Source organism: Thamnophis sirtalis, unplaced genomic scaffold, assembly GCF_051295495.1.
Source record: "Thamnophis sirtalis isolate CommonGarterSnake01/CBP01778 unplaced genomic scaffold, rThaSir2_p1.2 scaffold_6, whole genome shotgun sequence".
Taxonomy (NCBI): domain Eukaryota; kingdom Metazoa; phylum Chordata; class Lepidosauria; order Squamata; family Natricidae; genus Thamnophis; species Thamnophis sirtalis.
Window position 1 is genome coordinate 93195413 of NW_028261386.1, and position 16052 is coordinate 93211464.

The 16052-nt window shown below is 43.8% G+C and overlaps 1 protein-coding gene across 3 annotated transcripts in view; it reads left to right on the forward strand.

Annotated features, from left to right (window-relative positions):
- LOC106556430 (solute carrier family 2, facilitated glucose transporter member 12) overlaps positions 1 to 16052 on the forward strand; it is a 38003-nt gene that overhangs the window by 3569 nt on the left and 18382 nt on the right. The gene's annotated exons all lie outside the window — the stretch shown is intronic.

Below are 16052 nucleotides of genomic sequence, written 5' to 3' on the forward strand. Positions count from 1 at the left end.
AGGTAAGTTTCCATCTGCTACAGCACTTTGATCTTATCCTTGCATCATTTTGCATGTGAGGTGAGGGTTGCTTATCTTGCAGTTATTTTATTTCCTGATTTAATTGGACTAACAAGGTGTCCAAACTTATTGCAAGATATATTATAACCTGTTGTGCCCTTTGCAGTAAGTACACTATGAAAACAACATCTGTCTGTCTTGAAGCTTCAATTCTTCATCTGACTATGGTTGTCTTTCCAAATGTTTGAGGATGATTTTGGCTCTGATTTCAGAACACAGCAAGACTGGTATTATCTATGTTTTCAAAAACCCATAAGATTGCAATGTCATTATTGTTCCATTTTTTTTATGCCTACTTGGTCTTCTGCAGATTTCCAAAAGTAACACAAAAGAGCTACATGGGGTGGATTCACAATGTGCTGATGCTAAGGATTTAACTTTTACATGACAGCTGAGATACTTAGACTGGCTTATGCAAATGATTGTTTGCAATACATATACAAATCCTTTTATGAAGCACTTCTATTCTAGCCAGTGAGTTCATAAAATGCTCTCTCTTAAAAGCCTGCAGTAAGGAATGTGGGAGGTTGGAAGAGAACTTGTGTTAGTACACTAAGGACTAATGGGCATGATTGATTAACCTTGAACACTTGCTGGATTAGTTAATTAAGTAAAGAACATGGACAGGATCAGCTTGCTCCTTTAAGTAAGCAAAGAGCTTAGAATTTCAGGGGAAATGGCATAGGACTGTGATGGTATACCTATGGCATGTTAGGTGGCACGCAGAGCCATTTGTTAGGGCACGCCAGGTGTTGCCTTATCAACTCCCATGCGGATGTGCATGCTGGCCACCTAACTTTGGCCTTCTTTTTTTGGCCATTTTTCACCCTCCGGAGCTTTCCCTGAAGCCTCCGGAGGGCAAAAAAACAGCCAACGCACAAACCGAAGGTTCGGGAATGAACTTCTGGTTTGTGCGCTGGGCCGTTTTGCGAGCTCCAGAGGCTTCAGGGAAGGCTCGGAAGGCTCTGGAGCACGAAAAACGGCCCTACGGACAAACCGGAAATCATTTCCAGGTTCCCCTGGGGGAGAGGCTGTTTTCGCCCTCCCTAGGCTCCTAGAAAGCCTCTGAGCCTGAGGAGAGTGAAAAAAGCACGCCAAAAGCAGAGGGGTGGGTGTTGTGCATGCCTGCACGCTGGGGTGGCACACATAGCATGATGGGTGTGGCACGCCTGCGCACCCTCTGTGCTCCTCCCGCTTTTGGCATGCGATCCAAAAAAGGTTAGCCATCACTGGCATAGGAGATTAATAGAAGCACACAGAAGTACACAGGTAGTCCTTGACAATTGAGCCCAACATTTCTACTATTAAGCAAGAGTTGTTAAGTGAGTTTTGCCCCATTGTATGACTTTTCTTGCCACAGTTGTTAAGTGAATCACTACCGTTGTTAAGTTAGCAACACTCTTATTAAGTGAATCTGGTTCCCGCATTGGCTTTGTTTTAATTAGCAACAGAAAAAACAATCTTCCTCTGGTGTTAGTGACCATCTCCAGAGTTCAGGCATCCGTACCTGGAAAGGTCTCATGTCTCCATTGCCTGCATCTCTTAACATCTCTTAACCTATGCTGCGGCTCCTGACTTTCCATCTCACCTCAAGCCTTCAAGCTGCCAAGCTCACTTTCCTAGGAAGCAGCAGCGTTTTTGATGGGAGCCATGCCAGTCCTTTGCTTTGTTTCATAACAGCATTCTGGTAATGGGAGGGAATGGGGACCCATATATTGAATGGTTTGGTTTGTTGTGGCTTATGGTATTCTTTCATTAGGCCAGTGTTTCTCAACCAGCCTGAAAGCCAGTTTGGTCTAGTGATTAAGGAAACTAAGTTCTAGTCCTGCCTTAAGCATAAATTAACAGTCTTTTGGCCAGTCACATACTCTCAACGAAGTTCACCGCTGCAAGGTGGTTTTTGTGGGGAAAATAGGTGGAGGGAGGAATAACGGGTATGTTATCTGCCTTGAGCTATTTGTAAAAATAATAAAGGTGAGAAATAAGTAAAGCAAACCTTGGCGAACCTAAGCTGTGTGGACTTCAACTCCCAGAATTCCACAGCCAGCATGTTGTTGCTAAGGTTGAGAAACACTGTATTAGACAACTGGCAGATATCCGTTGCTATCACTTAAAGAGACACCGTACGGTCAATGGAATGGATATTGACCCTTTTAAATTTGAGGGCCTCGGCATCGGTCCAAGAATGGCATTCTCAGATGGTAGGTTTGGGTAGAGGTCAAAATTATGTTTGTTGATAAGGGTCTGAATGTGGCTTAGATTTAGATTATTCAGTACCTTATATCCAGTTATATGTAAAATAACTAGATCCCCCCAAAAAAGTCATTGATGATGTAATAAAATGATGTTCTGATAATGGCTTGTTTCATATATCTGCAACGTAAATTAAGTGATTACATTTTGGATTATTTTAAAGGCCCATTGTCCCCAGTGATCATATATGGCTTTACAAAAAAGCACTTTTAATTTTGCAAATAGTTGCACACACACACGCACGCACACACACATATACACACACATACACAGATACATACACGTACATATAATACATACACACATATGCAGGCACACACAAATGTAAGTATGTAAAAAGCCTTTATCTTTTAAATTTGCTGCCTCTACTATAAAAAAAACACTTATGTTGTTGTTCATAATTTATATTTAGGTTATTCCTAATTTATAATAGGAAAGAATGCATAGAAAGGGTTTACAGTGTAATTAGATCACATTTTTAGACTTGTCATTAATGCCCTATATTTTTATTAAAATAATGTCAAGGGTTGTAGATCTTTAAAATGGAAGTTTGGATTGCATTGCATTATATACATACAACTTCCTACTGGTAGTACTTCTTTTTGTGCTGTTTTCTACTTCTTCCTTCTCTTTCACTTTGCCATTAATTCAAATCGCTGAGTCCAATTGTATCTGTCTGTACTGCTTGCCTGAGACTGCTAATATTAGATGGATATGACTAATGTACACAGTATATTGTTGATATATGGGTGCTACTTAAAAGTTAATCCAGCATTAAAGTTCTGTAAATTTCCTTTATCTATTTACCATATTTAAGAACTGCCCAGCTCTCTTGCAGAGGGACTCTGGGTGGTATATAGTAAAATATAAAAAACATAACATAGTATATAAAATTTAAAGAGGCAAGGAAAGTTAAAAGTTAGGGGGCACTTTCATGGAACTAGTCAGCCCTATGGCTGCAGGTTCCTCTGCACATCTGAAGCAAGGGCACAGAGCCATGTTTTTACCCCTTTGTGGAAGGTCAAGAGAATGGGGGCCTGTGTCACCTCTGAGGGGAGAGTGTTCCACAGGCTGGGTGCACAGCAGAGAACGCTCTCTTCCTGGACCCCACCAGTCCGAATACCTTGGTTGACAAAGTCCGCAGAATACTTTTCCTACCTGAGTGGGTGACATAGGCTGATGTAACCAGATGAAGATGCTTCCATAAGTAACCCTATTCCATACCATATACAGGTTTTAAGGGTCATAACTAACATCTTGAATTGGACCTGAAAACAGACTTTTTTCAGGCTCAGATCTCATGTAGCAAAGGGGTTATATACACTATTCTTTGGGTGCCCAAGATTGTCTGCAATCTCATTTTTTACCAGTTGAAGCTTCTGGATTCTTTTCATGGTAGCCCCATGTAGTTTTCCTTCTTCTTCTGAAAGCCATTTGTGTAACGTAGTGGAATAGGTAGGAGAGAAAACAAACAATAGCTGCCGGGGTTTATTGAGTTCTCCCTCTTCATTGGAATGTTGGAACAGCAATGGGGTTTAGGTGGAGGAGAGGCGTTCTAGCCTCATTGGGAAGCGGAGACAAGATGTTATCTTAGGAGAATGTTGTTCAGGATGTTATCTTAGGAGAATGTTGTTCATCAACCTGAATTCATTGGCAATAATGCAGCTGGGTAATTTAAGGATGACGTCTCTACAGCCCCCTCTTTCTTCATATATGCATTTCTTCACTGTGAAGTATGCAAGAAATGTTTCTACTCAGTTTCATTCCTGCAGCAGTGAACATGCGGGACAGGTACTAAAGAGGTCCAGTCTTCTGTCAGCCATTGAAGCTCATTGAGTAACATTGGCCAGTCAGGAACTGGATATGCCTAGTTTAATGAAAAGAAAGAATAGGGCAGTGGTGAAATTCTTTTTTTTTTTTTACTACTGGTTCTGTGGACATGGCCTGGTGGGCATGGCAGGGGAAGGATACTGCAAAACTCCATTCCCTCCCCACTCCAGAGGAAGGATACTGTCAGCCTCTGTTTTCTCGCTTGCTTTTCGGCTGCCATTGAAATGGGGAGGGAGGGCAAGGTATTTGGGTGAGGGAAATAATATGTACATGAGGACTGTTAATTGGGAGTTGTTCACACCATTCGTTTGCGCATGTGGAAGGAGGGGAGTTTCCCGCCAAGGCCAACTGTCCGGCATACCAGCCTGATGATGATTTTTGAAGATGTCTCCCACCTGACAGCTGTGGAGATATACGATTGGACTATGGACGGGGGTACCAAGGGGAGGGGAATGAATCATGTATTGATATCTAATGCTTTCGTGTGCTTTTGCTCAGATCCAGCTTTGCTTAGCTTCTCATTACTTATAATCAATAAAAGTACTCTTAATTCTGCAAAATGGAGTTGAGTGGATTCTTTCTTGGTTAGTAAGTGAAGGAGCCCTGGCATTAAGCTGGATCTCATCTCGCACCCATCCTGGAGCTGACACCTTCCTGAAGGATGTCCCACCAAGGCAGTGATCAAGAAGAAGATATGGAAGCAGCATGCCCTTCAGAGACGGAGCAGATGGCTGGCCTGCACTTGGAAGAACGATCTGTTCGACCCAGGTGGACCTGGGGAGTGGGACGGAAAGAGGACCCTGAAGAACCTTTGACTGGGATTACTATGAGGAGACCCAGAAAACCAGTGGCTGACTGGCGGGATCCTGAGGAGGAGAACCTTATAATGTCCCAAGCGATGAAACTTTTTGAAAGGGCATGGGAGAGGTGCCGAGCCCGTGAGAGTGAAATGGAGAGAGAAACTGAGAACAGGGACAGAGGAAAGATATACCTTGGCTGACACGAGAGAAACTGGAGGGACCGAATGGGGAGCTGAAAAAGATGACCCAGCACCGACCCTGATCACTGCAGCTAGAAACATTCCAAGAGCCCCCACCCACCCCGCAGACGCTGGATGGCTAAGTTTCCTCCCTTAAGTGTAAAATATGGAGGAGAACCGAAAGATCTATTCCTTGTTCAAGCATGGGACTACATGCAAATGTATGGCGATGAACTGATTTCTGATGAAGCGAACGTAAGAGTTATTATGATGGCTTTGGGGAAAAAAGCGGCAGATTGGATGGTAGGCTTGCACAATGCTGATTCCCTACTATTAAGAGACTTTAATGGCTTTATGGCCACTTTGAGAAAATGCTTTGATGATCCCCTCACAGAGCGAAGAGCCAGAATTAAATTTAAAACTTTTACCCAGGGGAAATGGCCAGTAACTGATTATGTACCAGAATTTCGTGAGCTATCAGCTTTTATGAGGGGTTGGTCTGAAGAAGCATTGTTAGACCATTTCACTGATGGTTTAAACAAAGAGGTTTACCAGCATTGTGTGAATCGGAGACCTCCCTGTAGACTGCAGCCCTGGTATGAAGCGGCTGCCAATGTGGAAATTGATTTGGCAAGGCTGAATTACCAAGGGGAAAGTGAGGGCGAAAAAACCCTCCCCAGGAGTCCCGAAATGAGGGAAAGGTGGATCTGCTAGCAAGCCAAAACCCTTCATGTGTTTCCGCTGTGGGAAGGAGGGGCATCGTGCAGTTAATTGCTGAGTCAAGATGATCCAAAAGACACCCCCCCCTCGGAGAGAGAAGAGGCTGGAAAAACCTCCCAGCAAGAAGAAAGAACCTGCCCTGAAAGGGGAGGAACCTCCTCAGCATTTCAGCCCTGGTGAAGGGTGGGGGAGGACACCCCCAGCTCTTCGAAAGGAAGTGACTCTGATGATGGCTGCTGGGTAAGTTCCCTGTCGGGACCCATGACTATTCCAGTTGAGCTTAGAGTGCCCTCTTCTGGCGCACGGGAGAAAATTCTAGCTCTTTTAGATTCCGGATGCACATGATGCATTATGAGCCCGGAAATAGTAGAAAAATTGGGATTGAAGCTAAAAACTTTGAAAATCCCAATCGCTTTTTGCCAATTGGATGGCTCTATTGCGGGAGGGAGCCCTTCTCATTTTGTTACTGAGTCTATTGAGATGTGGATGGGAAGTTTTATTGTAGCCCCAGGAATGGACCGGCCTCTTATATTGGGATTGCCTTGGCTGCATAAGTGGAATCCACACATAAATTGGAAGGGTTGGTTACACATCCGATCTGCTACGCCCCCTGAAAAGGAAGAAGGGGTTCTAGAACCGAATAAGTCAGACCCCAATCTAACAACCAGAAGGCAAGAAAAAATTGAAGGGGAAGAAAAAATCCCAAAAGAATACTGGGGATGTTTTCAGTGAAAAATCTTCAGATAAGTTACCCTCCCACAGACCCACCAATTGCAGCATAGACATTCTCCCTGGAGTAAAACTCCCTAAGCCTCAGATTTATTCAATGATTCCTAGGGAAAGGGACGAATTGAGAAAATTCATTGACAAAAATGTGGAGAGGGGATTCATTAAACCCGCTAGACCCCGAGTTGCTGCTCCAGTATTGTTTAGAGAAAAGAAGGATGGTTCCTTTCGTTTGTGTGTGAATTTTAAATACCTGAACGGTGTATGTGTTTTGTGTCCAAAATCTCTAGCCTTTGCCATTAATGAAGGACATGCTGGCCCAGCTGGGTAAAGGGAGGATTTTCACCAAGTTAGATCTACAGGAGGCGTACTACCGAGTCAGAATTAAAGAAGGGGATGAATGGAAAACTGTGTTTAACTGCCTACTTGGTTCTTTTCAATTTCGTGTTATGCCATGTGATAGATCATCATGCCTTTGTAAAGGTGGTCATGTAAAACTTCATTAATTAGCTGCATGAAAACAGCTGGCGCCCCTGTAGTCCAAATGGCATAACGTTACCCAACTGGGCCAGCGTGTCCTTCATTAATGCGAACAAGTTTCACGCCAGCTGTTTTCATGCAGCTAATTAATGAAGTTTTACATGACCACCTTTACAAAGGCGTGATGGTCTATCTTGATGATATCCTTATTTACACGGAAACACGTGAGGAACACATGAAACTTGTTCGCACAGTACTAAAAAAGCTTCGTGCAGCAGAACTGTATGCTAAATTGTCTAAATGCGAATTTCATCAGGAGAAGGTGGATTACCTGGGATATCGCATCTCCCACAAAGGAATAGAAATGGACCCAGCAAAGGTCCAACCGTCACTGAATGGGCGCCCCCCCGCACACGCAAACAGTTGCAGAGTTTCTTAGGTTTTGCTAATTTCTATCATCAATTTATTCCTTCCTTTGCCAAGATTGCCCTGCCAATTACGAACCTCCTAAAATCAAAGGGGGAGGCAAAACCCAGGCCGGGTAAACCCTTAAACTGGACTATGGAATGTCAAGCAGCATTTGAGAAACTAAAATGACTTTTTGCAGCTGAACCAGTTTTGAAACACCCGGACATAGATTCACCTTTTGTGGTCCAGGCAGATGCTAGTGATGTGGCAGTAGGGTGGTGCTACTTCAAGTGAATGCAAATGGGAAGTTGCAACCCTGCGCTTATACCTCTCGAAAGCTAACAGAGACTGAGAGACGTTGGGCTATTTGGGAAAAGGAGGCTTTTGCGGTCAGGTGGGCTTTGATGACCTGGCATCATTTTTTGGAGTGGGCTAAACACCCTTTTGAGGTATGGACTGATCACAAAAACTTAGAGGCATTGATGACCCCCCAAAAACTATCCCCCCAAACAAATGAGATGGGCACAACACTTCAATAGATTCAATTTCACTTTGAAGTACATCCCGAGAGGGAAGAATTTTATGGCTGACGCTTTGTCCAGACTTCCTCAATATAACAGTTCAAAGCTTAGTGTGCTCCAACCAGTGATGCCAGCGAGAAGCCTCGCTGCTCCGGTCGTCACCAGGAGCCAAACCACTTCCAACTTGGAGGTTACACAAGATCTCGTTACAAAGCTCAAGGAGGCTCTTGAAGTTGATGAGTGCACCATGAAGGATGGCCTGGCTTGGATTGGAGCTAAATTGTATGTTCCCGTGACTATTATGGGCCTAGTTCTTCAACGTGCTCACGATTCACGCATGGCTGGACATTTTGGGTTTGTAAAAACCCTGCATCTCATTAAAAGACAATTTTGGTGGCCCTCTCTGAAAAAGACATTGAATCTTATGTAGCTAGCTGCCCCACTTGTGCTACAGCAAAGTGGCCACCAGGTAAACCCCAAGGATTGCTCCAGGTGGTGGCCCATCCTGAGGCACCATGGAAGGAGATCTCTATGGATTTCATTGTTGAATTGCTGGAAAGTCAAGGAAATACGGTGATTTGGGTGATTACTGACTTGTTCTCCAAGCAGATTCTTTTTATTTCTTTTTCCAAGATCCCGTCCGCTAAATCCTTAGCTAAGTTGTTCATTACACATGTATATCATTTACATGAAGTACCGGACCGCATCATCTCGGATAGGGGGGTCCAATTTACCTCCTTGTTTTGGAAAGAGTTTTTGAACTTAATAGACTCCGCCCAGGGCTTAAGCTCCACCCACTACCCTCAAACTAATGGGCCCTGCGAGAGGACTAATTCTGTGCTGGAGCAGTATCTCTGATGTTTCATCAATTACCAGCAGGATAATTGGGTGGAATTATTGCCTCATGCTGAGGTGGCGTATAACAACTCGGTACACAGCAGCACAGGATTTACACCTTTCAAAATAGTGTACGGACATGATTTTGTGCCTATCCCTGAGGTACCTCGAGAAAACCACAAGTGCTGTCCCTTTCCAAGTGGAGTGACCAACTCCGAAAGATGTGGCCTTTGGCTTACCGGGCGCTGGATGCGGTGCATCGAGCACATAAGAGGCAAGCGGATAAAAAGAGAATGAAGCCGAGGAGTATAAAGTTGGTGATTGTGTATATTTATCTACCAAATTTCTCCAGACCTCTCAAAAGTCTAAGAAATTGGGTCCCAAGTATGTTGGCCCGTTCCCAATTATCAAGGTGATCAACCCTGTGTCCGTACGTCTGGAACTGCCTAAATATCTCAACCATGTCTACCCGGTATTTCATGTCAATCTCCTAAAGCCTGAATGTACTTCTCCGTTGCGGGGCCCTTTGGCGGCTCCACCTGCCCCGCTCCTGATTGAGGGTGAACAGCATTTTGAGATTAAAGAAATTTTTGACTCTAGGAAACATAGGAACCGTGTTCAATATCTTGTGGCATGGAAGCATTTCCCTCTCTCTCATGCTGAATGGGTCGATAAGACCCATGTGAGGGCTCCTCGACTTCTCCGTAAATTCTGCTCTGCCTACCCAGACAAGCCTTGACCTTGATTGATTTCTCTTTTATTTCCCCTTCCCTTTTTCTTCTATGTTATGTTGTTTGTCTGTTTGTCTGTTCTTTCATTTCTGCAGGGATGATTGTTCTTTTTTCTGGAGGAGGGCTGGATGTCAGCCTCTGTTTTGCTGCTTGCTTTTCGGCTGCCATTGAAACGAGGAGGGAGGGCATGGTATTTGGGTGAGGGAAATAATCTGTACTGGAGGACTGTTCATTGGGAGTAGTTCACACCATTCGTTTGCGCATGTGGAAGGAGGGGAGTTTACCGCCAAGGCCAACTGTCCGGCATACCAGTCTGATGATGATTTTTGAAAATGTCTCCCATCTGACAGCTGTGGAGATATACGATTGGACTATGGACAGGGGTACCAAGGGGAGGGGAATGAATAATGTAGTGATATCTAATGCTTTCGCGCGCTTTTGCTCAGATCCAGCTTTGCTTAACTTATCATTACTTATAATCAGTAAAAGTACTCTTAATTCTGCAAAATGGAGTTGAGTGGTTTCTTTCTTGGTTATTAAGTGAAGGAGCCCTGACAGAGACTGCAAAATCTCCACTCTGGGGCCAGCCAGAGGTGGTATTTGCTGGTTCTCTGAAATACTCAAAATTTCTGCTACCAGTTCTCCAGAACCTGTCAGAACCTGCTGAATTTCACCCCTGGAATAGGGTTGACATGATAGCAGTATTGCGGTATCTCAGTGGGTGACACAAAGAAGAGAGAGTAAAGCACCAAAGCACCTGAAGGCGGAACAAGAAGCAAAGGATGGAAACTAATCAAGGAGAGAAGCAACCTAGAACTAAGAAGAAATTTTCTGACAGTTAGAACAATTAATCAGTGGAACAACTTGCCTCCAGAAGTTGTGAGTGCTCCAACACTAGAAGTTTTTAAGTAGATATTGGATAACCATTTGTTGAAATGGTAAAGGATTTCCTGCCTGAATAGGGGGTTGGACTAGATTAGATTTCCAAGGTCCTTTCCAACTCTTTTATTTAATTCTGTTCGGTTCTGTCTGGTCTCTTCCATTCCACTCCACTCTACTCCACTCCATCTTTCTTAGCCCAACCAACCTCACAGGGTTGGCGGCGGGGGGGATTGAGTGTTCTGTGATCATTGCTTTTCACCCCGAGGGAGAAATAGCAAACTACCCAAGCAGGTTTTGCATCCTTGAATGTTGTATTTGCTGTAAATAAACCAGCTTTGTGTTACAATTATAACACTTGCTTCACTGAATGATTGTTCAGGTAATATTCACCCTCTTAGGAATGCCTGCAGATGTGCGCAGCACATTTCAAAATCAGGCAGAGTTAAGGGCTCCAGCAACTGAATTAAGTGCAAAGAGGTTCAGGAAAGGATGAGTCCCAGGAACAGCTGAAGGAAAGATTAGAAATCAGAGTAGACATAAAGGGATTCAGAAAAGCTTCAGCTTGTACAAAAGTTGGAAGAACCAGAATTCTCTTTCTAGGCATTCAAACCACAAATGCTGTTGAAATTACCTGTGTCCTGGAGAAGGAGAGAGGAAATAGGGGAGGAATAGTGTTAACAGTGTAAGCAACACAATTGCTGTGAATTTAAGAAATTTAGATTTACCGGTAGATAATGTCCAGGAGAACATTTTCACACTTCAGCCTCTAAAGTGTATATTTTCAGAAAGCTATGCAGTAAATATGTATGTGTTGGGGAAAGTTGAGTTCTAAATATAAAATGTAAATCTAAATGTAAAATCCAAGCTAATGCAAGTCGGCCTGTGCAACTAAACATGCTTATACAAGAACTAATGCAAGTGTCTTCATTTTAAATTTATTGCTTTGATGTTAGTAAACCTATAATAATAATAATAATAATAATAATAATAATAATAATAATAATAATAATAATAATAATAATAATAATAATAGAAGCAGGCATTAATCTTGTGATAAATCACAAGGCTTCTTATAATTGTAAGAAGATGATGTTGTTTCCCATCAAGAATCTGCTTGGAAAGGAAAGGGGACAGCATGGGTCCTTTGTAACTCAGCTGTCCTAAAAAAGGGTGACAAACAGTTCAAGTAATGTTAATATGTATGCCACTTAGAGTCATTGTTGAATTTGGGCAGAAATTTAAATTATAAATAAACAATTTTTTTGCATTTTATTAATTTCTAAGTGCTTAATTCTATAGTACCTGACGTAAGAATTTATCATTATCAATCGATGAGTAATCTGCTGGAATTGGCAGCTATAAAGCATTTAATGAAATAAATTGCATAATGTGTGGGTTTTAATAAAGTAACATATATGAGAAACTGGAACTATACCAGAATATGTTTTCTTACTTGCATAGTAGTGTTTTAGAAAACATTCCTTTCACTTTCTTCTCCCGCAAGTTTCCAAATGTTTGTCATCTGGCTATAATGTTAGAATCACTATGTCCTAATCTGGATGCTATATATTGATTCTTTTTTTATGCTATGTTGCAATATGTATATTATTTTCTGTTCCTGATTACCTTGACTGAAATATGTGCCAGTTATATCCATTCTTAATTTTTCATTTACCTGATTCCCCCCACCCCCAACCAAACAAAGTGTCTGGTGATCTCCATTTTCTCCATTAGTTATTTACAGTGTCATTAGACTGAGTAGGCAACTACAATTTTCCATCCTGTTGCCTTTCTCATCCCAGAGCATGATTCACCTAGCCAAATCATATGCTTTCCCATCTATGATGAAATAGTTGGCAGCAGCAAGCAGAGAGGTGAGAAAGAGAATCCAGACAATACATTGCTACACTAGCAAGTTTTTCTAATGCCATAGTACTTTTTAGAACTTATAATAGAACGTCTATTTTTTTTTCTTTCCGGCATTTTCCAGCAAGTGCAGGGTGTGGTTTTTTTTTTCCAATGGAGTGTTGATCCATTGGGTACAACAAGAATTGATTAACCAGATTGTCACCCGAGCCCGATGTCATGGGTTGAGAGAGAGAGATTGGCCCAAAGTCACCTTGCCTACGAAGGAACTTACTTGGTTTCTAGCCTGGTGCTTTAAGTTCCACACCAAACTAAAGGTCTCTTCCTCAAAAAATTTCTAATGCCATAGAGCAGTGATGGCAAACCTTTTTGGCACCGAGTGCCCAAACCGAAATGCATGGGCATGCGCCGGAGCACAAGAAACCCAAAGACCAGCTGGCTGGTGCACACATTTTCTGGCTGTTTTGGAAGCCCGCTTTTTGGGTTGTTTTCAGGCTGGCTTTCGGACCATTTTGAGGCTGGTTTTGGGGCTGTTTAGAGGCTGTTTTCAGGCCATTTTCTGGTGCTCCAACACCCTTGAAGAGCAGTTGCTGACAACATGCGTGCCCACAGAGAGGGCTCTATGTGCCACCTCTGGTACATGTGCCATAAGTTTGCCATCACGGGCACAGAGCATTGCTACACCAGCAATTTTTCTAATGTCATAGTTCCACTAAGGACCGTCTATGAAAAAGTTTTCATCCAGGGATATGGCAGGTTTGGATGTTTCCAAATAAGCTCATTAAAACCCCAAGAACTGTGCTGGCTTCCAGGGGATTTCCAAGTATAATTAAAAGCTGTCATCATCACTTACATAGCCCTACATGGCACAGGGTCATGTTATTTGCACAACAATCAGTCTCCATCTTTCTTTGTTCTACCTAGTTCTTGTCTTTATTTGACTGAAAAGTGGAATGGTTTTTAGGTATTGGGCATGTATTATATTATCAGGGTGTTATTTTGGAAACGATTTTTTAATCACTTCGAATCACTTTTGTGACGTTAATAGCATATAACTTATTTAATTAATAAGCCATTTCCAAATAACGTCAATGGTGAATAATAAAATATACAATTATAATAACAGGTAGTATAAGAAATAAGAAAGTAATTAGTTTTTAGTGTAATACAAAGTTCAAAATGGTTTGAAATATTAAGTCAATAAAATATGTTTTGAAATTACTGTTCAGGTTCATGTCTTGACTTGCTTATGACTAACAAAAGTAAACAAAGTGAAATGTAGCAAGAGATAATATAAAAAGACCAAGTGAAAGGAAATCTAAGGGAATTAATCATTAAAATAGACTTGGGAGCCAACGTGTATGTACTCTTGCAAAGAGTACAGGTTCTTTCTTGAATAACCAACTACTTAAAAATAAATTGCAATAGTGCATGGAAAGCTGTTGTGGCTCGGTAGGAGCCTTTGGAGCTGCTATCAGTGAGTGGTTTCAGGATGCTCTCGGGATGCAGGATAATGAGCTCGTTAGGGGCTTCTGCAGATAAAAGACGGATGGTGCCACGCCTTAGTTGCAGAAGTCAACGTTCTTCGTTGTTCGTTTGTTCGTGAGTTCAGTTCCGTGATTCAAAGAGGCACTTGGATAAGTGATTTGCTTTCTGTAAACCTGATTCAAAGAGGTACTTGGATAAGTGATTTGCTTTCTGTAAACCTGGTTTGCTGTAAGAGTTTTGTTTTTGCATTTGCTGTGTAACTTTTTGCCAGAGACTTTATCTATGTTTATTTTCTCTCTAGACTAATCGACACATTTCATCTTTATTTGGATTCTGCAGTCACACATTGTGATTTAATCTCAAATATTTCTTCAGAGGTGGAGTTCGCTGCAAGCCCAGATCCTCCCTACCAGCGGGTTACTTGCCTGAGATCGGGGGCTGTGAGGTCCATAGGCTCTTCAGCCAGGACATAGCAGCAACGCTTGCAGGGTGGAGTTGGAGCCCCCCCGCTTGAGTTCTGTGCGCGTCCTGGGCCGGTGCGCCACCCTGCGCTATATTACGCCAGGAGCAACCCGCCGCTGAGGCGCGGTTCAGCCCAGGCGCCTTTTACTTGTTGCGCTGTGCTGCTTTGGTGAGATCTGCGGCTTTTTCGCCACGGGCTTGTGGCTGCGAGGCTTTCCAGTGGCCGTTCATGGCTGTGCCGATTTGAATCTCCGCGCTCTCGGAGATGGCCGCCATTTTGGTTTGGGTCTCTGCGCATGCGCAGGAATCGGCCGGAGAAGGCAGGGCATGTGATTTTGCGCCCTGCCGTCGGCGCCATTCCAACGGACCTCCTCTTTCTCACTTGCGACTTGCTGAGTCAGTGAGGAGGTCGTCTCAGCCAGTTACTGTTGCACGTGGTGCTTTGTGCAGTGGAGCCTTTATTCATTTTACGAGGTTGAGCCTTTCCAAATCTCTTCCCTCTCGTACAATGGCAGACCAGTCTGGGTCCAAAGGTATTGGGGAGCCAGTTTGTGAGCCCTGTTCCCTTGGCGAGGGGGGGGGGGCTAGCCCTAGGCCCAGTAGGGCCGCTACTCGGGCCTCCAGCCATAGGCCTCAGGCCTCATCCCCCATTAAGGACAAATCCCATAAGCGCAGGGATAAGGCCTCTGAAGCATCTCATGACTCACCCCCGGTATTAATCCCGCAACGGGCCTCTCCAGCACGCCCTACATAGCAGGGTTGGTCGCCTGATATTCAATTACCTCAGGCTCCCATTTCTGCAGAAGGGGGTTTGGGGCCCCAATTCCCTCTGTCTCTCTCGGAGCTAGGTGGAGCTTCGGCCCATTTGCCTCCACGTGCAGGGCCTTCTGCTACATTTACCCCTACTGCTGCAGGCCTCAGGCCTATGGAAGGCCAGGATTTGGGCCTTCATCCTGATTTACACCAAATGATATCTGCAGCTATTTCTAGGGGGGTAGATGCGGAGCTGCTTCGTAGAGCCCAGCCTCCTAGAGCCACTGTGGCCCACGCTGGGCCTGATCCCCAGCCAGTGCAGGGAGATTCCTTTGTTCTCCAGACTGACCCACCCTCGCCTCTACTCTCTGTTTATAGCGAGGAGTCAGCATTAGTGGAGGAAGGCAAGGTTATTGACAGGGAATTTTCTGATGATGAGGGCTTGCCCCTGGACCAGCCTACTGCCCCTGGTTTATTTCGACATTCTCTCTTTAAATCATTACTGTATAAGGCTAAAACCACCACCCACATGGGGGAGGCAGCCTCTAAGGACAGCACGGCTGTAGGATTAGATGCTACTGAGCGACTCTTCGCTGAGCAAGTGGCTTTGCAGGATGTTATTCCCTCGCCCAAGTTATTTCTTGATCTGATTCAAAAGCAGTGGGATCAACCCACTGCGGTTAACCCACCTAGCAATGGGGATAGGAAAGTCTACACCTCTACTCCTGAGTTGGAAGCTCTTCTCCAGTTTCCCACAGTTGATGCTCCTATTGCTGCCCTCGCCTCTCCAGCATTAATTCCATCCAAAATTTCGGAGGGCCTGAAGGCAGAGGACCGTAAGGCCGAGACAGTTATTCGCAAGACTCATCAGGCTGCAGCCTGGGCCTTCCGCTCGGCTACAGCAGCGTCCTTTTTTAATAGGACTTCCTTGGTCTGGCTTAAACAATTGCAGAGTAGGCTTGCGCCGGAGGAAGCACGCCTTCACCAGGATATTACCAAATTAATGGCAGCCTTAGAGTTTTCTGCAGATGCCACCCTTAGTGCAACGAAGTTCGC